Source organism: Vicugna pacos, chromosome 6 (genome assembly GCF_048564905.1).
Source record: "Vicugna pacos chromosome 6, VicPac4, whole genome shotgun sequence".
Classification (NCBI taxonomy): Eukaryota; Metazoa; Chordata; class Mammalia; order Artiodactyla; family Camelidae; genus Vicugna; species Vicugna pacos.
Window position 1 is genome coordinate 64,333,015 of NC_132992.1, and position 22,933 is coordinate 64,355,947.

General features: G+C 32.8%; 1 protein-coding gene across 5 annotated transcripts in view; it reads left to right on the plus strand.

Moving 5' to 3' along the window:
- Positions 1 to 22,933, plus strand: part of FUT8 (fucosyltransferase 8) — a 253,225-nt gene that overhangs the window by 87,058 nt on the left and 143,234 nt on the right. The window contains exon 4 of one of the 5 annotated variants that reach the window (XM_072963241.1): positions 13,111 to 13,208. The exons of the other annotated variants lie outside the window; for them this stretch is intronic. The gene's annotated coding sequence lies outside the window, so the exon portion shown is untranslated. The remainder of the gene's footprint in view (positions 1 to 13,110; positions 13,209 to 22,933) is intronic. 5 annotated transcript variants of the gene reach the window in all.

Below are 22,933 nucleotides of genomic sequence, written 5' to 3' on the forward strand. Positions count from 1 at the left end.
TCCTGGGAAAATTATTTGTCCAACTCTATAGCTATCTTCTGGCTGCTTAAGATTATTATTAATTATTGATAATTCCTTAAGATATTATACTTGCTCCTGATTTTGTAGTGATTAACCATCTATTCACTGTTTAAAAGACTCAGAAATGTCTTTTGTACCTAATGTATCACAGATGTGGAAATAATAAAATAAATTTACATTTATGTAAAGTGAAGATACTGTTAATATGTTCCCTTGGGTTTAACTATCCTGATATTCTTGCTATGTTTTGAGGCTTATTTTAAACAAACTTTCAAATGCTTATGGTGAATTAGACATGTTTATCTTATTTAACCAGCATGCTTTTGGTTAAATATGTTAAAACTCAGTTGAATAAAATTTAAGTCAGTAATATAAAAAGTAATGAGCTGTTTTACAGTGTGATTTGAAAAAAAAAGCTATATTTCTTGCTATAAGAACTGTACTGATAGCACTATACAGTTCACTGAGATTTTCTACGTAAAGTAATTTTGATAAAGGTAATTTCCAAGGCAATAGAAAATGTTGGGAATTGGTATCCATATGTAAAATTTCAGATAGAAATTTTAGCTTTCTGCTGATTTTGTTTCCTTCCAGAAGAAGAATCTTAAAACTTAAATTTGTTTAGAAGACATTATAATGCTGTTTTAGGAATTAAGAAACAGGCTATATTTTTCTATAATTGAGCAATAAGAATAACCAGTGAAGGGTAGTGCTTATTAATATATATATTTTTAAAGCCCTTATGGAAACTTAATATTCAGGTGTTTATTTAGGAAATAATTTAGTTTATAGTAATGACGTGTGATTTAAATGATAACCTACAATAATTGTCTACATGTTTTCATTGTTTCAGAAAGGATGAAGTGTAATGTTTAATAATTTGTATTTTGGTATTATTTATAGGATAAACACTATGATTAATCATATTTTAGGTAATTTGTGTGCCACTGAGACAAACTCAGATCTCCTTTTTTTCTCTCCTTAATATCATAATGGTGTTATATATCACTCTATTAGTTAGTTAAAAGGTAAAAACTGAAAATGAATATATATATATATATACTTTTTTAAAGCTGAAAGTGAATACATATATAATATATACACACATACACACACACTTTTCTTGGTTTCTGGTCTGGCATGTAAGGAGCTTAGAAGTCATCACTCTGTTGTAATAAGTAAAAAATTGAACAAACTGTAAAATCAGCAACTCTTCTTAGATCTGTCAGAGAAGTGAGGTCACAGAGAAAACAGTTGCCCCCAAATTGGAGAGATTGACAGGCAAATACAGAGAACGATAACTTACCCTAGCAGAAACCCAGGAGCAGAAACCACTAAGGGAACCACTGCTGGGTAGGAAAATCTAAAATAAAATTGATGAATCCCTGGAAACTCCATGTGGACCAGTCTGAGGTAAAAACTCCAGGGAGACCCAATGATAGGGAACCGTCACACTTTGATGATTTTCCAGGAACACTATGAGGTCCTCACAGTGAATATCAGAGAAAAATCCCCTGGTACTTCCTGGGAGAGGGAAAAGTAACCATTTTGAAATATGTCAAGGTATTCTGCTTTTCTTAACAAGATCTGCTATCAAGGAAAAGTATTTTACCAGGGCCTACGTAATCTATTTGGATGTTATCAGAGGCTTACTGACCTAGAGGGAGGGAAATACCCAACTCTAGGCTGCTCTAGCCTTCCACATGAGGGAAGAGAAATACTCAATTCCAGCCCCCTATTACTATCCTATTCCACCTAGGAAGGGAACACAGGACTGAAAAGAAGTTGTGAAGTTCACAGCTTGGGGAAGAGGTGGGGCACAGGCTCACTGAAAGACTGAGACCTATCCATAGCACTATTGAATGCTCCCACTCTCCCGACACCCCGTCACATTAGTACATTACTTTTTGCTGCAGTTCCTTTTACCCAGGGCATCACGTCTGGCTTCCAGCAAAAAAAAAAAAAACAAACTACAAGGCATACTAAAAAGGAAAGAACACAATTTAAAGAGACAGAGCAAGCATCAGAATCAGACTCAGGTATGGCAGGGATATTGGGATTATCAGACCAGGAATTTAGAACACCTATGGTTAAGATGCTAAGGGTACTAATGGGAAAAGTAGACAACATGCAGGAACAGATGAGTAATGTCAGTGGAGAAAAAAATCTAAGGAAAAAAAGAAGTGCTTGAGATAAAAACCACTATAACAAATGAAGAATGACTTTGATGAGCTCGTTATTAGACTGGACGCAACTGAGGAAGAATATCTCTGAGCTTAAGGATATGTCAGTAAACATTTCTGAAACTGCAAAGCAAAGAGAAAAAAGACTAGAAAAAAAAAAGGAAAAAATATCCAAGGACTGTGGGACAACTATAAGAGGTGCAACACATGCATAATGAGAATACCAGGAGAAAAAGAAACAGAATAATAATGATAGAGAACGTCCCCAGATCAGTATCCAAACCACAGATCCGGGAAGTTCAGAGAACACCAGGCAAGATAAGTGCCCAGAAAGCTTTACCTAGGCATATCTTCTTCAAACTGCAGAAAATCAAGGATAAGGAAAATAATTTTGAAAGAAGTCGGAGGGAGAAAGAAGCACTTCATGTATAGAGGGCTTTTCTTCAGAAACTGCAAGCAAAAAGAGAGTTGGGTGAAATATTCGAAGTATTGAGAGGAATAACCAACAATCTAGAATTCTGTATCATGTGAAATTATCCTTCAAAAGTGAAGGAGAATAGGGACTTTTTCAGACAAACAAAAATTGAGAGAATTTGTTGCTAGTGGGCCTACCTTGTAAGATATGTTAAAAGAAGTTCTTCAGAGAAGACAAATTATGTAGGCCAGAAACTTGTATCCACATTAAAAAAGAACATTAGAGAAAGAATGAAGGCAAAATAAAACCTTTTATTTTTCTTATTCTTAATAGATCTAACAGATAACATAATTTGTTTAAAATAATAATAGCAACATGTATTACATATTATAGCTTGTATGTAAGTGAAATGAATGATGACAATGATACAAGGGTTATGAGGGAGGAATTAGGAATATCCTTTTATAAGGTACTTAACACTATCCATGAAGTGGTATAGTGTTATTTGAAAGTGGACTTGGATTATTTGGAAATGTATAATGCAAACTCTAAGGCAACCACTAAAAAAAGTTAAAAAGAAGTATAATTGACATACTCAGAAAAGAGAGAAAATGGAGTCACATAAAATGCTCAATTAAAACCACAAAAGACAGAAAAGAATGGAAGACAAAAATAGGAACAAAGACAATGAATAGAAAGCAGTAACAAATATGGTAGACATTAACATGAGTGTATCAGTAATTACTTTAAATATCAGTGGTTTAAATACACTGAAAGGCAGAGACCGTCAGAGTAGATCAGAAATCAAGACCGAACTATATGTTGTCTACAGAAACTCTTTTTATATATGAAGATACATATAGATGAAAAATAAAGGGATGGAGAAAGATATACCATGCTGACACTAATCAAAAGAAAGCTGAAGTTGCTTTATTAGTTGCAAACAGAGCAGACTACAGAGCAGGGAAGATTTTTGAGGATAAAGAGGAAAGTTATATAACGATAAAGGGGTCAGTTCTTCAAGAAGATACAACAATCCATAATGTGTATGCACCTAACAGCAGGTCATCAAAATATGAGATGCAAAAACTGACAGAACTGCAAAAAAGAAATAGATCAGTCCATTAGTATAGTAGGGGATACCTCAACATTCTTCTGTCAGAAATGGTCATATGTTGCATGCAGAAAATCAGTAAGGACATATTTGAACTGAATAGTACCATCAATCAACAACTGGATTCGATTGATATCTATCATCCAGCAACAGCAGGGAATACACATTCTTCTCAAGAAGGAAAAAAATTACTGAGAAAATTCAGCATTTTTTTTAGACTTTAATTTTTTTTAGTAGAACTGACATCATGAATACGTGATCAGAAAGAAGGTGAGGAACTCATTTTAAAAAATTCAACAAACTGTCACCTGCCTCCCATCTACTTACAGATTTTTGAGAAAGAATTTTAAATCTTTGATCTTTTGTAATACTTAAACATTTTTCTTGCCTCAAGGTTTGTATAATGAATGAGAGTTACAGGGGTTACCTTTACAAATGAACCCTACCTGGTGCTCTTTCATTTGTCAGGTGTTAGGAATACGTCATAAAACTCTTTGGTTCCACGTAGCAAAATTTGAAAACTGTAAAATATGAATCCCTCATGACCCGGTCAGTATTTGCTAATGATTGCCCTTTTCTCCTGAATAGTAGAACTCTAGGTGTCCAGATTCTTTTGAGTGATCTAGAGGAAGAGGGAGAGCAGATGAGAAAGGACAAGGGAGAATTTGTAAAGGAAGAGAATTTCCTAACTGTATTTAGAAGGCTTTGTAGGTTCCTGGAGGATACTTTGTATGATAAATTGCTGAACTGCCTAAAGGAGAGATGAAAATGACATAGGTTTGATATTTGTTTGAAATGGTGGTATTTGTTTCCCATTTCAAGACCTCCCTTTCTTACTGCTCTTCCTGTCATTTAGAACTAGGCTAGTGGGGAGCAGGGTCATAGGCTTAAATTTTAGTGAAATATAGGTGCATTGGGTAGAATGGGGAGAAGTATTTCAGCTTCTTTCTCTAAACTTTAAGTCTCATTCTTTTTTGCTCAAAGTGGTATTTCAAGAACTGGTACCTGGTTCAAAATGGGGCTGATTCTTTGCAAAGCTAGTCCAATTCACAGTGTCTTCCTACTGGATTGTTGGATTAATGTTGGGTAGACATCTATTTGCATGTTGAATGCTGTATAGTGATTTATACATTGTTATCCTTTGCCTGCCTGGTAGACTCATAATAGTGACACTGTAAGAATTAATAACATAGATATGATTCTCTCAAGTAATTAAGAAATCTTGTTAAAATAGATTTAGTGAAATTGTTTCATTCTTTGTAGAATTAAAAAAAAAAACCTGAACACAAAAATAAAACATCAAATGAACTTTCTTCCTTAGATCACAAGTAATGGTTTGAGGATAAATATCTATCAATGTGTAATCCCAAGGTTTCTGCCTCATTTTAGCTGCTCTGCTAACTAGCTGTACAAACCTTGATCAAGTCATTTCTTACCTCAGTTTCTTTGCCTTCAAAATGGAGATAGTGCCTGGTTTACAAGGCATTGTTAAGAGTTAAATTAAGGAAATGTGTACAAAGTGCCTCGGTCATATTTGGCATGCTCCAGTGTTACTTCTCTTCCTTCCAGCATTAGTAGTGATATTTGGATTTCAGGCTTTGAATTCACTAGTTACTCGTTGTGAAATCATTATGAGATCAAGTTATTTTGTTTCTCTGAACCTCATTTTCCTTTGATGTAAAATCATTAATACTCACATTATACAGTTGTGGTTCTAATTCAGTTCCTAGGAAGTTTTTGTTGAATCTAAATCTGAATGTTAAACTGCTAAAAACTTATATAAATATGTAAGTTTTACTGGATCTTTTGGACATTAAACCCATACTGTTTTTTAAGGAATATATAGTAGGAGGAATACAATAAGGAAAAGTAAATCTCTAGTTTTTTTTTTAAATGAGAGGACTCTACAATGGATTAATTTTTGCTTAATATAATTCATAGGAAAAGTAGGGAAATTATGGATCAAAGGATTTATTTTCACTTGAAATAGCTACTTCTAGAAGAAATATGCACAGGGCACTCAGGAAGTGCAAACACTTGAGTATACCTCTTTCTTTGCTTTTATTCTTTTTATCTTAGGTGACTTCATTTTTTAGTGAGACCTCAGTATACAATAATGGTTTTGTGGGGAAATCTTGGAAATTATTCAGTACTGAAAATACTCTGGTTTGATAATTACCAGGGAAAAACTAATAAACCAGTATTTAAATTTAATATTAAACTTTAGTTTGCTAAATTAGGTCAAGACTCATAAGTGAATCCTGTAACATGTGTAATATGTAAATCATGTTAAATGAGTTATGAATTAGATCAGTATTATTGTTGAGCTTAGCTATATGTTAAATCAATATAATTTCTTTGACATAATCACAGAGTAGAAATTGATGTATGTGTAGTACTTGGTATATTAAATGGAAGAGTTGCAGAGTGATAACCTGGGAAGTTTGTATTTTTAATGATGTCATAATTCCAGTTAGATTTATTTGAATATGAATCACATAAATAATCAGCAGCAAAAGAGGATTGCCTTTGTATTTTGTAGCACATAAGTCAACTTTTGTGTATAATCAGATGAATGTAAATTTTAACTTATTTTCTTACGCGTTTTCCAAAGTTTAGGAAATAATTTGGTGTACAGAGTGTTAATCACTTTTAAGAATTCCCAGTCTGTCATTTTAATTGACAATATGTAGCTCCTTAATAGATGCTTGTTAACCACCCTGAAAATGTACAAAGTAGAAAATAGTCTTTGCATGTATAATCTTTACCTGCAAGGAAAAGAATAGAAGAAAATATAATAAAAACTGAATTGCAAAAACATTGAGTGCAGATAAGCTTCTGCTGAGGAAAATGGAGATGAATTTATGTGTGAATGCTAAGGACATGTGGATGTGTTGATTATGGCCATGCTTAGTATTTTTGTGGTGAGGCAAAGGATTTGCAGAATTAGAATAAATGCGTTATGAGTATAGCTGATATCAAAGTAACTTCATTTTCTTCAAGTTTTTTTCTTTGTTTTCTGTTTTCAGTTTTGTGTTTGTTTTCTATAGAAACCATATACTTTGGGTAATTATTTTTAACTACTTTTTTTCTTAGTAATTTAAGGACAATGAGAATTCTGTAATTAAACATTTAGAAAGTATTATTTGGGCAAGTCATTCATAAAGAATGAAAAATGGTGAAAACACTAATTTGGAAAGATACATGCACCCCAAAGTTCATAGCAGCATTATTTACAATTGTCAAGATATGGAAGCAACCTAAGTGTCCATCAACAGAAGAATGGATAAAGGTGTGGTGTTGGTGTGTGTATATATGTGTGCACGTACACACACATACACACGCAATGGAATATTATGCAACCATAGAAAAGAATGAAAATTTGCCATTTTCAACAACATGGATAGAGTTGGAGGGTATTATGCTAAATGAAGTAAGACAGACAAAGAAAGTCAAATGCTGTATGATATCACTTATATGTGGAATCTAAAAAATAAAACAAACTAGTGATATAACAAAAAGGATAGACTTGCAGATTATAGAGAACAAACTAGTGGTTACCAGTGGGAAGGGAAGGGTGGACCGGCAAGATAGGAGTAGGGGATTAAGAGAGATAAACTACTATGTATAAAAAATAAGCTGCAAGGATGTATTGTACAGCACAGGGAATATAGCCAATATTTTATAATAACTATAAGTGGAGTATAACTTTAAAAATTGTGAATCACTGTGTTGTACACCTGAAACTTGTATAATATTGTACAACTGTATCTCAGTAAAAAAAAATTCAAAGTATAAAAAGCAAAATAAGATGTATGTCAGATAATGTTTTGCCTATATTTTCTTCTAGGAGGTTTATTGTATCTTGTCTTATGTTTAAGTCTTTGATCCATTTTGAGTTTACTTTTGTGTATGGTGTAAGGGAGTGTTCTAGCTTCATTAATTTACTTGCTGCTGTCCAGTTTTCCCAACACCATTTGCTAAAGAGACTGTCTTTATTCCATTGTATATTCTTGCCTCCTTTGTTGAAGATTAGTTGACCAAAAGTTTGTGGGTTCATTTCTGGGCTCTCTATTCTGTTCCATTGGTCCATATGTCTGTTTTTGTACCAATACCATGCTGTCTTGATGACTGTAGCTCTGTAGTATTGTCTTAAGTCTGGGAGAGTTATTCCTCCAGCCTCTTTCTTTTTCTTCAGTAATACTTTGGCAATTCTAGGTCTTTTGTGGTTCCATATAAATTTTATTAAAAAAACAAAACAAAACAAAACAAAAAAAAACCCAGGAGAAAAAAACCTCCCCCTTCTCCATGACCCCTGTAACCATTATTCTGTCTCTGAATTTGAGTTCTGGGTTCCTAATGTGAGTTAAATCATATATTTGTCCTTTTTTGATTGGCTTCTTTCACTTAGCATAATGTGTTCAAAGTTTATCTGTGTTGTACCAGGTATTGGATTTTCATTCTCTTCAAGACTGATATTCTGTTTTATGATTATACCACATTTTGTTATCCATTTATCCACCAGTGGACTTTTGGGTTGTTTCTACCTACCTTTTGGCATTTGTGAAGAATGCTGCTATGGACATTGGTGTGCAAGTATCTGTTCAAGTATGGTAATATATTTTTATATATTTTAACATTTAAAGGTATTTGAGGCAAATTCTATTTAAATGGACTAGATAAATATCTGTTTTCACTGATGTCAGTGAATATTTATTGAATACTTGTGTATTCTAAGGAATATAAAGAGAATACTTATTGAGTACTTAATGTGTATTGGGGATATAAAGAGTAATAAAATCATGATACTACTTTTGAAGAACTTACTAATAATACTTATCTAATAAGTATAGTAGGGTGTCTTTATAAAAACACAATAACCTGGTAGCATATACTTTTTGAGGCTGAAGAGATATTCACAAACTGATCCAAATCAATATCCTCTTGTGTTAAGATTTTTGCACATCATCCTAATCAGTTAGGAGGCAAAATATATGGCCATAGTCAACATGCATATTCCATTCAAGCATATATATTTAACATATGCATTTAACATTCAGGCATAAATTTTGGAGTGATCACACTAAAGTGGAAGTTGAGTCATGATACTCCCCTAAACAGTCTTCTCCAATAACAACATCCTTAGAGTGACTTACATTCTTTTTTCCAGACTCTTTCCTTAACTTTGACTTCATCTCCTAGCTCAACCTCCATCTTGAGTTGGATAATTTTTTGTTGTGAAAAATAGATTTCTTATGCATGTAAATTGGCTTAAGTGTAAATGAGTAAAAGGCAGAAGGATGAACTCCATATAGGTCTCAAGGTTCTTTCCAAGTTTATGATTCTAAGTTAATCCCTGTAGTACCTGGATTTTCCAAATAAAATAAACAGAGTAAGCATGTCTAGAGGTTTCTCAACAGAGCTATTTCATAATAATTTAAAAGGTCAAAATTTGATGAGAATAAAAATATTTTGGTATATTTTGGTGTTTCAGTGGCCTTTTTTCCTCTCTCAGAGTATTTTTTCTGGAAAACCAAAAAAAGTCTTTTATGAACTCACTCATAATTCTGCAGTTTAATTGGATTTTTAGGATTTTTTCTGTTCGCAGCTGGACCTTTTGGATACTACTTTCCTTTTTCGCTGAAATGTTAGAAAGACCAAAGGAAGACATATAGCCAGCTGTTAGATTCATATTTCCTTTGGATAATGTTTTGAAGCTCAAAAGGAACTTGGAAAATTTTAAACACAGCTGAGAAGTTTCCAAAAGTTAGCACTGTAATACTATTTTTTTCTCCATATTTATTTTTCTGGGCTCCCGGTAGTAAGCCTGAATTCTGAGTGGTGAAGACATTTATAGGCTCATTACTCTGTAGGGTGAAAAAAATGAGAGAACTAATTTCAAAGTTAAAACTTAGAAAAAAGATAATAATTGTAGAAGTGAAGAAGCATGAGAGAACAAGGATGATCAACCATTCATTCAACAGATGGATGAAATTCTACTATGTACCAGACACTACAGAACACTGCAAATAAAACAATGAATAAAATAGAATCAGTACGTACTCATTGAACTTAGATTGCCTAGAAGAGTGAATGGAACATAATAGGCACTTAAAATGTTGGCTAACATAAAAGGTATTCTTTACCTAAAGTGAAATTAAAGTAGGCTGTAGAACAGGATCTATAGAATGATTCCTTTAATGTAAAATTATTTTCATTTATGTAAAATGTCTCAAGAGATGGTGGAGAAATTATTTCTGGGAGTTAAGTTTCCTGTGGTCTTTCTTTTATCCTTTTTGCATTTCTGTGATTATTTCTTTTGTCTTGTAGTGGCCATGTATCACTATATAAAACAAGCTAATTTTAAATGTTTTTGGATGAATTTATTTTTTAAGTTAATATCTATATTAGTAAACAGGTACTGGTTGATATTCATTGTCCCATAAATGTAAAATGTATCTACATTAAGGGATTCTGCACTTTCTTTGTAGAAAAATATAATTAACTAGAAGGAAATAATTAACCTTTAACATTTAACATGTACTTTAAACATGGAAACAGCCTAAAAGTCCATTGACAAAGGAATAGGTAAAGAAGTTGTGGGATATTTATATGATGAAATACTACTCAGCCATAAAAAGAATAAAATAATGCCATTTGTTGCAACATGGATCAGTCTGGAGATCATCATTCTAAGTAAGCAGAAAGAGAAAGAAAAATACCATATGATATCACTCATATGAGGAATCTTTAAAAAAAAGACACAAATGAACTTAATTATGAAACAAAAACAGACTCACAGACATAGAAAACAAACTTATGGTTACCAGCAGGAAAGGGGATGGGGAAGGATAAATTGGGAGTTTGAGATTTGCAGATACATGCTACTATACATAAAATAGATAAACAACAAGTTTCTACAGTATAGCACAGGGAACTATATTCAATATCTTACAGTAACGTATAATGAAAAAGAATATGAAAAGGAATATATGTATGTATAGGTATGACTGAAACATTATGCTGTATACCAGAAATTGGCACATTATAAACTGACTGTACTTCAATAAAAAAAATTTACTTTTAACACTCAGAAGAAATAGTTTTGAAATGAGCAATAATTTTTTAATATATGTAATGGTAGTAAAATACTTAATAGTAATTTTAATTTTGTTTTGTAGACACTTCGAGGAATGTTTACATAATTAGATGGAGAACTGAGAAAATTCCTAGATTTATGTGTATTTGAAATATTAATTTGGATGTAGTTATTAGTAGATATTATTTTGACCTGCATTTTATATCTGAAGATTTGTTTTTGCCCTCTCTTTGCTTACTATGACTTACGATTTTCTTAATTAGAGGAGAAAATACACATATTTTAGAAGTTCTGGTTATATCTAGTCAATATTTTTAGGTTTTCAAAGTTAGTAGTGCAGGTCATATTATTATTTCATGACTGACTTCTTAATTTCTTACAATAAGTTGTATTTTTATCAGGAGAAATTAATGGACTCATGAAAAATGTTCCCTTCTGTTTATAAATTGTTTATAGCAAACTCATTTTATTAGAAATACTGTATCTATGTTTTGTTTTGTTTTGTTTTGTTTTGTTTTTTAGATTCCACATATGAGTGATATCATATGGTGTTTTTCTTTCTCTTTCTGGCTTACTTCAGTTAGAATGACATTCTCCAAGGAACATCCATGTTGCTGCAAATGGTGTTATGTTGTCATTTTTATGGCTGAATAATATTCCATTGTATAAATATACCACATTTTCTTTATCCAGTCATCTGTTGATGGACATTTAGGCTGTTTCCATGTCTTGGCTATTGTAAATAGTGCTTCTGTGAACATTGGGGTGCAGGTGTCTTTTTGAAGTAGGGTTCCTTCTGGATATATGCCCAGGAGTGGGATTCCTGGGTCAGATGATAAGTCTATTCCTAGTCTTTTGAGGAATCTCCATACTGTTTTCCACACTGGCTGCACCAAACTGCATTCCCACCAGCAGTGTAGGAGGGTTCCCTTTTCTCCACAGCCTCTCCAGCATTTGTCATTTGTGGACTTTTGAATGATGGCCATTCTGGCTGGTGTGAGGTGATACCTCATCATAGTTTTGATTTGCATTTCTCTGATAATGAGTGATATTGAGCATTTTTTCATGTGCCTATTGATCATTTGTATTTCTTCCTTGGAGAATAGCTTGTTTAGGTCTTTGGCCCATTTTTGGATTGGGTTATTTGTTTTTTTTTTATTAAATCATATGAGCTGCTTATATATTCTGGAGATCAAGCCTTTGTTGGTTTCATCATTTAATATAAAACAGAAACAGACTCATAGACATAGAATACAAACTTATGATTGCCAAGGGGGTTGGAGGTGGGAAGGGACAGACCGGGATTTCAAAATGTAGAATGGATAAACAAGATTATACTGTATAGCACAGGGGAAATATATACAAGATCTTGTGGTAGGTCACAGTGGAAAAAAAATGTGACAATGAATATATGTATGTTCATGTATAACTGAAAAATTGTGCTCTACACTGGAATTTGACACAACATTGTAAAATGACTATAACTCAATAAAAATGATAAAAAATAGATAAACAATTTCCTACTGTATAGCACAGGGAACTATATTCAATGTCTTGTAATAACCTATAATGGAAAAGAATCTGAAAAAGAATATATATATGTATATGTATAATTGAACCACTTTGCTGTACACCTGAATTTAGCACAACATTGTAAATCAACTATATATCAATTTAAAAATCTAAAAAATAAATTTAAAAAAATCTAAAATTCATCATATCATAAAGAAAAGCAAGGCTAAAATGGGGAAGGGGGGAATGGAGTAGTGAATTTCAGAACTGCAATATCAAAGCTATTTTCACTGCATGAAATTTCAATAAAGATATTTTTATTCACCTAAAAAAAAAGATTCAGCTGAACTACAACTTTTCCAATTCTGAAAAAAAGAAAAAGAAAAAGATATACTATATCAACTTTACTTTTTTTATTCTTTGGAAGATCATGTTGACTCTAGTTATTGGAGTTCCAAATGATATGAGATTGAATTTGAAAACTTGTCTCAGGGTCTGTTTATCTTTTTTAATGATATTGTTAAATAATTGTTCAAATGATTCAGGTTAACATTATTTAGATATAAATGAAAGTATTATTACTCTTCAAAATAAGACTTCTGTCAAGCCACAAAGTCCCTTGGACTGTGATATACTACAATTTTTTTCTAGATGTTTAGCTATAAATGTCATAATTTCATAAAATCTTCACAAATTGAGCATACAAAGCAAAGATATCAAACTACAAACTTTAGAAGCTGGTTTTTGATCTTCTCTCTCTTTTTAGGACTTTTTACCTCTGAAAAATAAGATGCCTATTCCAGTTTAGTGAATGTGGTAGTATCAAATCCAGGTAGAATGGTACATCTCATCTTTTCATTTAAGGTGAGCTAGTTTACAGAATGGAGAATAAATCATTTTGTTGTATATTGACTGTATTGTAGTTTAAAAATGTGAGTCTTTTTAGCAGTAAGTCATTCTATTAGAAATAAATGTATAAAAATAATTTATAAGAAAGGAATTATAGAAAAACAAACAAATGCCTTAATTAATACCATGTACACGAATGATAGCGTTTATAATTGTTTTGTTATACAGAGACATGTATATAAACACTGTGTACATCAGTCTAAATGAAATTAATGGTTTCTTGTAATACTTATACTTTCCTTTATCATATTCATTTATTATTCAGTAATATTTATTAAGTATTTGCTATATTATAGGCACTGTTCTAGACTGAGTGGTACCAGTAACAAAATAGAAATTATTGATCTCATGGAGTTTATATACTTGTGGGGATACAGAAACTAAAAAATAAATATGTCAGATGGTGATGAATGTTCTAGAGAAAAATGAGTACATCAAATGTAGTAGGGAATGTTAGAGTGGGGTGTGTACCATTTTTATACGGAATAGTCAGGGCAGGTTTCACTGACAAGGTGACACTGAATTTGTTGAGTGAAGAACTATGGTGAATATTTGGGCAAGTGTGTTTCAGATGACAAGTTCAAAAGCCCTGTGTTGGGTGTAGGCTCAGCATATTTACCTAAGAAATTAGTTGTGTAATTATTTCTTTCATTTTTGCTTGTCCAGTGGATTCTAAGATCCATAGATCAGTGGGGATTATCTCTGTCTTGCTCATCATTGTATCCTTGATACTCAATACAGTGTCAAACACATGGTAGGAGTGGGGTCAGTGGATAAACATGGATGAATTCATGAATGATGGGAATTTTGGAGGAATCCTTATTTTATTTTTTAATGTTCATATGACTAAGCTGTTTCAAGCTGCAAACATCTTTATAGGTGGAAAACAAGAGCTTTTTGGGTAGAATGATTCTTCCAGAGGTCATTTAATTATAGTAGCACTCTTGGGATGGCAAAGATTTTTACCTCTTATTCTAGCTATTGATAAGTGCTCTTTTTGTTTAGATGTATAGTCTGGACATGGGAAGATACTTGCTGTGGAAGACCTCCTTGCAGTGGAATCTGAAATCAAATAGCTGGGTTGAAATTCCTGTTTGACACTTGTTAGCTGTGTGACACTCAACCTTTATTTCACTTTTAACTGCCCTGGTCTTCTTATCTGTAAGATACTGATACTCCAATTCCAGTGTTCTTTACACCATAAACATTTTTTCTTGCATAATGGAATGTTCTCATCAATCTTCTAATACACACTATTGTAGACTATTCTTTTTGTTTTGTTTTAAAGGGAGTTAAGTTTAGGAAAATAGAACTTTGGAATCAGATATACTTGTGTTCTATAAAAGCTTACTTTTTAAAGTTATTTGTTAACATGTGTCATAGTTTTATCTAACTAATGAGGCAACAATCAGGAAGACTAAAGAACCTCTTCTAAGAGTATTTGAGTATCAGGAGTTCATGTATTCATTTCGGAACGAGATGCCAAGTTAAAATTGCTCAGCTGCACAGAAGTCTGGTTAACTTTCTAAAGGACAGGGGAGCCATATCATCTTTGGGGTTAATTTTCAGAAAACTTGGACTGTAAAACAGTGTGTTCAATTTAGATATCATCATGGTCTTTATCATCATCTTCATATCATCAAATGGATTGCATCATCATCTCCAGCGCCAAATCTATCTGTTTCATTGATTTTAATAGTGTGGTTTGCAAGCTTGCCGTACTCCTTCGGATTTTTAGCTTCACCTGCATTGTATTTTAAAATTACATCAGCTTTGCTATCCTGATAGTCTGGCAGACCAACTAATAAAATTTCTGAGGTATTTATTTAAACCATTCTTCTCAGTTTTCCTTTGATATGGCATAGCCTCTTTGCTTCTAATCATTCATTTCCCAACATGTTGATTACCTGAGCATACTCTTATTCATCGTTTTTACACACCAAACTTTTTTGGATTCATTTTCTTTCTTCCTCTTGCACCTGTTTTTACTTCCTTTACCTTTATTCTTGGCATGGCAGTGTCTCTCAGTGTCTCAGATTCCTTTTCTGTGGTGACAGTGGCATCTGCTCCTTTGAGTGGCAAATGGGACAAAATAACGTGATACAGAGGTAACCACGTGCATGGGAGAGTTTTGAGACTGAACTTTTCCCAGACATGCTTGGCAACATCAAAATTCTTTCCTTCTCTCTTCCCTTCCTGTGTGTGTTAATGTCTTCAAGGTTTTCTGGGGCAGGTATGTAGAGTTAACATTTACTCTTGTGTTTTCTTAGCCTCATTACCAAAGTGGACTTCTCTTCTTGGGTCTTTACTGAATGTCCTGAGGATTCGATGAGGACTCTATCTTGCTTATGAGAACTTGCATGATTCTGGGCCCAGTGTGGGCTCTGGGGATTGGTTACTCACCTTTACTTACCTGGTAGTTTTTCTTTCCCAGAAGTTGTTTTTGCTCAGCCTTTGTACCCTACGTGTATGCAAATTGGTAAAATTTAAGTGGAACCTTTTTTTTTTTTTAAATAGGTCTTTGCATTGCTTTCTCACTTCAGGACTTTTACCCCCAAATAATCATTGCCTTGGCCTTTCTGTACTCCAATTTCTGTCTTTTCAACTCAGCAATGCATTGGCTTCTATTTGGGTTTCTACTCTTAACGTAGTACAGCCCCAAAAGTGCTTTCAGAAAGACATCCTAGGTAATTATAGAGCTTACTTGTTTTCTTTCTCTTTTTAAGGAATCACTTTTGAGCTGCCTGTTGTCCAATATCAGATATATAGTTTGTCCAATTTTCTAGTTGTTTACGTATGGAAGTTAATTCTGAATTTGTTTACTCTCTCATGGTTGAAAGTAGAGATCTCTTAACACTTTTAAATTGAAGAATAATATTCTTTGCAAGTTATACATCCTGCCCATTTCAAATCATTTTCAAATACTATCAATGTATAAAAAATTCATTTTAAAAAAGAAGTATTGCCTAAATTAAATTTATCTTAGTAACAGCATTTCTGCTATTCTTCTAAGCATAGCTGTAAATAAAATCTACTTTGGCTGCTTTTCAGTTAATATTAGTTACCAGTCAACTGTTGCATTAAGTTGGTGTAACTCTAATGATTTATAATAGCTGATTCTTTTTGGTACTTTCATGCCTCACTAAAGATCACTGGCTGTTTTATGGTACTTAAAAAAAAACAAAAACAGGGTTCAATGTAGTTAAAAAAAAAAAAACCAAGCAAACCTTAACATAACTCTTAGTATAGGAACTTTTTACTAATAAAAATATGTTTTACATTACATTTATTGAGATACAGTGATATAGTATAAGTTGAGTTCTGCTTATTATTTCCTTAAAATTTCTCCAATTAGGTTAAAAGCATTGGTAATTGGAAGTAGAATATAAAATAAAATTGTGCGAAGTTAATTGAGAATGTCTCATTAAGTTTGAAATTAAGAAAAAAGGACGTACTTGGTAAAGAACAATACTGTGAACCTAAAGTTTTTTAGAGGATATGAGGTGCTCATGAAAAGAGTTAGTGACTCCTATGCTTATGGTTGATTCAGTTGGTGACATGAGCTTCATTCCTTATTATTAGTGCTTATAGTGTTTCAGTCACTGTACTAGGAATAAGGTACCCTATCTGATAGTCATTTTGGGTCTATGGTGTTCTTGGAAGAGAGTCTTGAAAAATTTTAGGGGAATGTTTGAAAATGAGTCAGTAGTAGTGATTCATTGTGATTTGAATGTTTGCTCATACTCAAAATGCTTCCTTTGCTTAAGAAAGGCATTTTTGCCTTTGGCATCAGAATTGTACATTATAAAGCTTAAGAAAAAATACTGAAGAAATTTATAGCCATAATTCACATATCTCTTGGGGGATGAGGGTCAGGATTGTACTTATAGGTGAGAGAATGATAAATTCACTAATTCTAACAGATGGCAACAAAATGTCTGAATTTTTATTACATTTGTTATTTCTTAAAAACTGTTTTCTGATGCCTTTAAAAATTACTGCTTCTAGACATAGCCATTGAGTCTGGTAGAACAAAGACTGTTTACTCTTTTAATTTTTTTGATAGCAGATGCCAAATGCAGACATCTAATTATTGAAGATCTTCTAGATACTACTGACTGTTTACTTGTGATAAAATTCATACTAATATATGATAGTCACTAGATCCATTTGCCAAAGCTGCTTTTGTCTTTTGGCCTGTTATTGCTGAAAGAGATGGGTCTATCTATAGTGTTGCCTGGGCATCATGGATACATTTCATACTCCTAAATTGCTTACCATTGAAATTTGGGGATTAGGTTTGTTATTTTGGTAGTGTGTTCCCTGGTAACTCTGCTACTGAAGAGTAATAATCCCTTGGTCAGCCAAACCATATTGCTTTGGTTCATTTGGAGTCAAGAACAAGGACCCCATAGTGAAATAGATCTGGCTGTGAATCTTGGCTCTTCCTGGTTTTGTGACCTTAGGTGAGTTACTTAACCTTTGCTGCTTTATTTGATATTAGTATAGTTTACTAGTTAAATGAATAGACTTTGAAGCTGGATTTGAATCCTGTTTCTGCTGCTTATAAGCTGTGTGATTTCAAGCAAGTTACTAACTTTTCTGCCTCTTTCTCATCTGTAAATTAGAGATAATAATAGTACTTATCTATAAGACGCTTTCAGTATTTTATACCTACCTGCCATGTAGTAAGCACTCAGTACACGTTTGCTATTATATTATAAAATGAGGACATAATAGCTCAACATATTGGCGCTATTATGAGGCCTGAATGAATAAATAAATAAAACATTTTGCACAGGGACTTAGTAAGTGTTCAGTAAGTGATGGTACTATAAAGGGATTGATGATATTATGACATAGTGGATGTCTCTGTGGAGTAAGCATAGAATCCATCATTTGTAGTGGAAAGACTGCACTGGAACTCCATTGCTAATTGGTCAGGACACACAGTGAGTTGAGCACTGTTAGGTCACTTGAACCGAACAAAAACTTTTCTACCCTAGCTGATGCACAAGATGTGGTAGATGAAAAATCCTGTCCAATAAGACTTGAGAATTGCAGTCTTGGTAGATCTATTGTGATACAGTTTGGGGCTGAACACGTTCCACTGGTCAAGGAAGTAAAAGCATTTATTGGGAAAAGCTTTTACATCAGCTGTATTGGATTGAAAATATGATACAGAACTTTTCCCAGTATGAAGAGTTATTCAGAAAATTTGAAAAATGGATAGAAGTCATGACGCAGGCTGATAGTATGATAGTATTCTACCCAACTCTAACATCTGTCTCCCCCTTCTTCTATAGTAATAGAATCCTGATTCTTTTTTTTTTTTTTTTAAGCTAAGCACATTGATGCCTGGAAGAAAAGGCTGTATTTCCCAGCTATGTGACTAAGTTCTGGCAAAAGAGATAAAAGCAGAAGCATTATGTGTGTGCTTGTCAAAGGCACAGCTGACTCAGCTATAAGCGACCCCATTTTGTGATTCAGTTTCTCTTCTTCTTTTTGACCTTTATTAAAGACATGAAAATTAGAGCTTTAACAGGACCACGAGGTGATCTTGATTATGGAAGCCACGTGCTAGAATGGTGGAAAGTTAGAAGCTTGGGTCCCTGAGGATACTGTGCAACTACCATCTCTACATCACCTATCTCTAGATGCCTCTTACAGAAGAAAAAAAAAAAACCTCAGTCTTGTTTAAGCTAAGTTGCTGCTGTGTTTGGGTATTGTCTAATGTGCAGAATATAGCCTTATGCTGAGGGGAGGGAGTATAAATAATAAAGCACAATTGAAATTTAATTCTTGGTGTACAGAGAGGGGCTTGGGGGTGGGGACTTAATATATAGGGAAAATTGAAGGAAAGTAGCAAAAATGACTAAGGAATTGAGAAGATTGTGGATTTACTTTGATCATTCTGGTGACATTTTATTGGATTAATGGGAAATATGAAACTATTTGATGGGAAAAAGAAAATATTTAATAATACAGTGACATTTATACAACTAGTTACCAAATTACATTTTGTTGGATATTGGGGGTGGTTAGAAGAACAGATGAAATTGATAGAGGAGGCATAAATCATTCTTGTCTTTAGAATATTAACAGCTTTTTATCATGTAGGTTGTTATGCCATTGTTAAATGAAGTATTTATAACTTTGTAGTTTTTCTCACAAATTTCTTCTTCTTAATGATACTTCAAGTGTTTCTTCTAAATATTTTGAATTGGCAAATATGAAAAAAATATTAGAAAACATTGGATTAGCCATTTTCTGTAGAAGGGGTTGAGAAAAGATTATTTTGGAGCCTATATAGTAAATGGTTGAAATTCATTCACTCTTTACATAAAGATTATTCTGAAAAGTTATTTATGTATTGATATCTGGGCCCTCACTTTTAAATGGTTTCTGTCATGCCAGAATAATTGATTTGACACATTTAATTCAGTACCTTTGGATAAACAAAGGTTTAGATGCCTGAGTTGAGAATGTTACAGTCTGTTTAATCATGTTGCCTAATTTATGATTTGGTTTTATTTAGATAGTGTGGAATTATAGACCTGGAAAGATGCAGGAGGTCATATATTTCATTTTAATGTAAATTGTGGTTCCTATATAGTTTTTACCTTTGGTTTTTCCTTGTGGATCTATTCATTCCTCTTCATATATCTCTCATCATTTAAATTTTGTTTATTTAAAGGTTAGTAACAATTAAAGTACTGTATATACTTTAATTGTCACTCTTTATCACCTTCTTTCCTTTTCTTCTTTATTTTTAGGTTTTTCTTAGAAAGTATATACAACTCGACTGCTATGGAAATACCACATACCCTCAAATCTCTGGCTATTCATTCTATGTGACAGGAATTTATTCTTGAAGAAGATATTCTTTTGGTGATGGCAATGTAATATTCCATTATATTACTATTAGTTTTTCCACCTTTAATATACATCTTTGCTAATTTCATGTATCTAATGTGTCTAATTTGATGTGTTTTAATATATGTTTAATTGGTAATGAGCTTGAGCATTCATCTATTTATATTTTAATCATTTGTATCAATAGTATAATACAGTCTTAGGCACAAGGGTGTACCTTACTTCGTTTTGAATCCTGTGTCATCTAGTTCCTAATTATGTGATCTTGAATATGTTTCTGTAATTGATTGGCAGCATAGTGTTGTGAAAAGGGCTTTACATTTATAGACAGAAGACCTCTACTTTGACCTTAGCTTATACTAGCTTTATAAGTGCTTTAAACAAATTACTTGATAGCTATGAGCTAGTTCCTCATCTGTAAAGGGTGGTAAATCATGAGTATAAATTTTTTTGAGGAATAAATTGAAATCATAAATTATATAGCACTATACAAATATAAAACAATAAAATACTTTGTCTTCACTTTTTAAAATATGCAGGAATATTTTACTGTTACGAGATTTTTTTCCCCAGGACTTTTTATCTCATAACTGGAAGTTTGTATCTTTCGACCACTTGCACTTGGTTCACCCACCTCCCACCCCTACTCTCTGGCAACCACCAGTCTATTCTCTGTATGTATGAGTTTGGGTTTTTTAAGATTCTACGTATAAGTGAGATTATACAGTACTTTCTTTCTCTGTCTGACTTATTTTACTTAGCATAATGCCCTCGGGGTCCATTCATATTGTTGCAAATGGCAGGATTTTCTTTATCCATTTGTTCTTCAATGGACATTGAGATTGTTTCCATATCTTGGCTATTATAAATAATTTTCCAGTGAACTTGAGGCTGCAAATATCTTTTCAAAATACTGATTTTGTTCCTTTGAATAAATACCCAGAGATGTCGTTGCTGATCTGTATGGTAGTTCTGTTTTTAATTCTTTTAGGAACCACCATACTGTTTTACATAGTGGCTACACCAGTTTGCATTTCCACTAATAGTACACAAAGGTTTTCTTTTCTCCATATCCTCACCAGCACTTATTATTTCTTGTGTTTTCGGTAACAGTTATTCTAAAAGGTGTGAGGTGATATCTCATTGTGGTTTTGATTTTCATTTTGCTGATAATCAGTGGTGTTGAGAACCTTTTCATGTACCTGTTACCCATTTTTAAAATGGATTTTTTTTTGTTAACTTGTGTGAGTGCTTAATATATTTTGGATATTAATCCCTTATCAAATATATCACTTGCAAATATTTTATAGGTTGTCTTTTCATTTTGTTGATGGTTTCCTTTGCTGTGCAGAAGCTTTTTAGCTTGGTGTATTCCCACTTATTTTTGCTTTTGTTGCCTTTTTGGTTTTGGTGTCAAATTCAAAAAAATCATTGCCAAGACTTATGTCAAGGAAGTTCTAAGATTTTATGCTGCAAAGTCAATGAGATTAAGGAAAGGCTGACCATTTCTTCTTTATTTATTAATGATTAGTCGTAGCTTTTATTTATTAAGCCCATACTACGTGCTAGCACAGTAACTAGCACTTTACATACATATCTCAGATCAAGACTACTTTAAATACTCATTAGACTAGCAAAAGTGAATAAAATAGAGAGAGTTAATGTTCAACTCAGTCAGAATATAATAATAGCTATAAAATAATTGTTGTAACTCCATAATGAATGTTATTAACTCTAGTTTACAGAGTCTCAGTAATTTGCCTACAGTCCCACAGCTAGAAAGGGGAGGAAATAGGCAGGCACTGCTCGGGTTGACTGTAAAACTCACTCTTTATTAAGCCTCCAATGATTATATTGTTAAATGTTATTGAGTGCATCTCTTGTACAAATGTTTTAGTAGTTGCTCTAAGTATTGCATTAAAAATACTGATACTGATGTTTTACCACTTTGAGTGAAGTGTAGAAACTTCACCTGTCTGAAGTTCTGTTACCCCCTCTCATTTATAAAATATGGTCTTAAATATTTCTACCTCATATATTTAAAACTATAATAGATAGTGTTATATTTTTGGTTCAACTGTCAAACATAATGTAGACAACTCAAGAATAGATGTTTAAGTCTATTACATTTACCCATGTTTTTGCTTTTTTTTTTTTTTTAATACTCTTTCCTCCTTCTGGGATTTATGAAGCAAAAAGAAAACTCAGAGAACTTACTGCTGTGTTGTTCTTTTAGTCCCTAGATCTCTAGCAGGTTTGCCTTTTCTTTCTACCTTTTGCAGTTGTCTTTTATTTATTTTATATAGTGTCCAGGTTTTTAGCTGTTCTTAGTGGGAGAGATAGGGAAAAGTACTTCTCCTTGGTTTGGAACTGAAAGTTGCTTCACTATACTTTATATGTAAAATAAAAAAAAATAGGTCAACTGGAGTTGTCTTATCTAGTTTTCCTAATGTGTACTATTTGGGAGGAAAAATTTGAGGCCGTTAAATCTCTGGGTTGAATTATACTTGACATATCCTATTCAAGTATATTTGCCTATCCTCAGGTTTGAAAAGTATATGTAAGGGAGATTTTCTAGCTTCTCTTGCAATTTTTGAAGTGAGCAGGTTCTTAATAACAATAATAAAAAAAATAGCTGTCATTGATTTTGGTCTGCCACTCACTGACTTTATGATCTTGGGAAAGTCACATTTAATCTCAATGTGCCTTAATTTCCTCCATTGTAAAATGGGGATAATAGTACTTATAAAATTGTTGAGAAGATTAAATAGTATTATAATTGTGAAGCAGTGAGAAAAGTACCT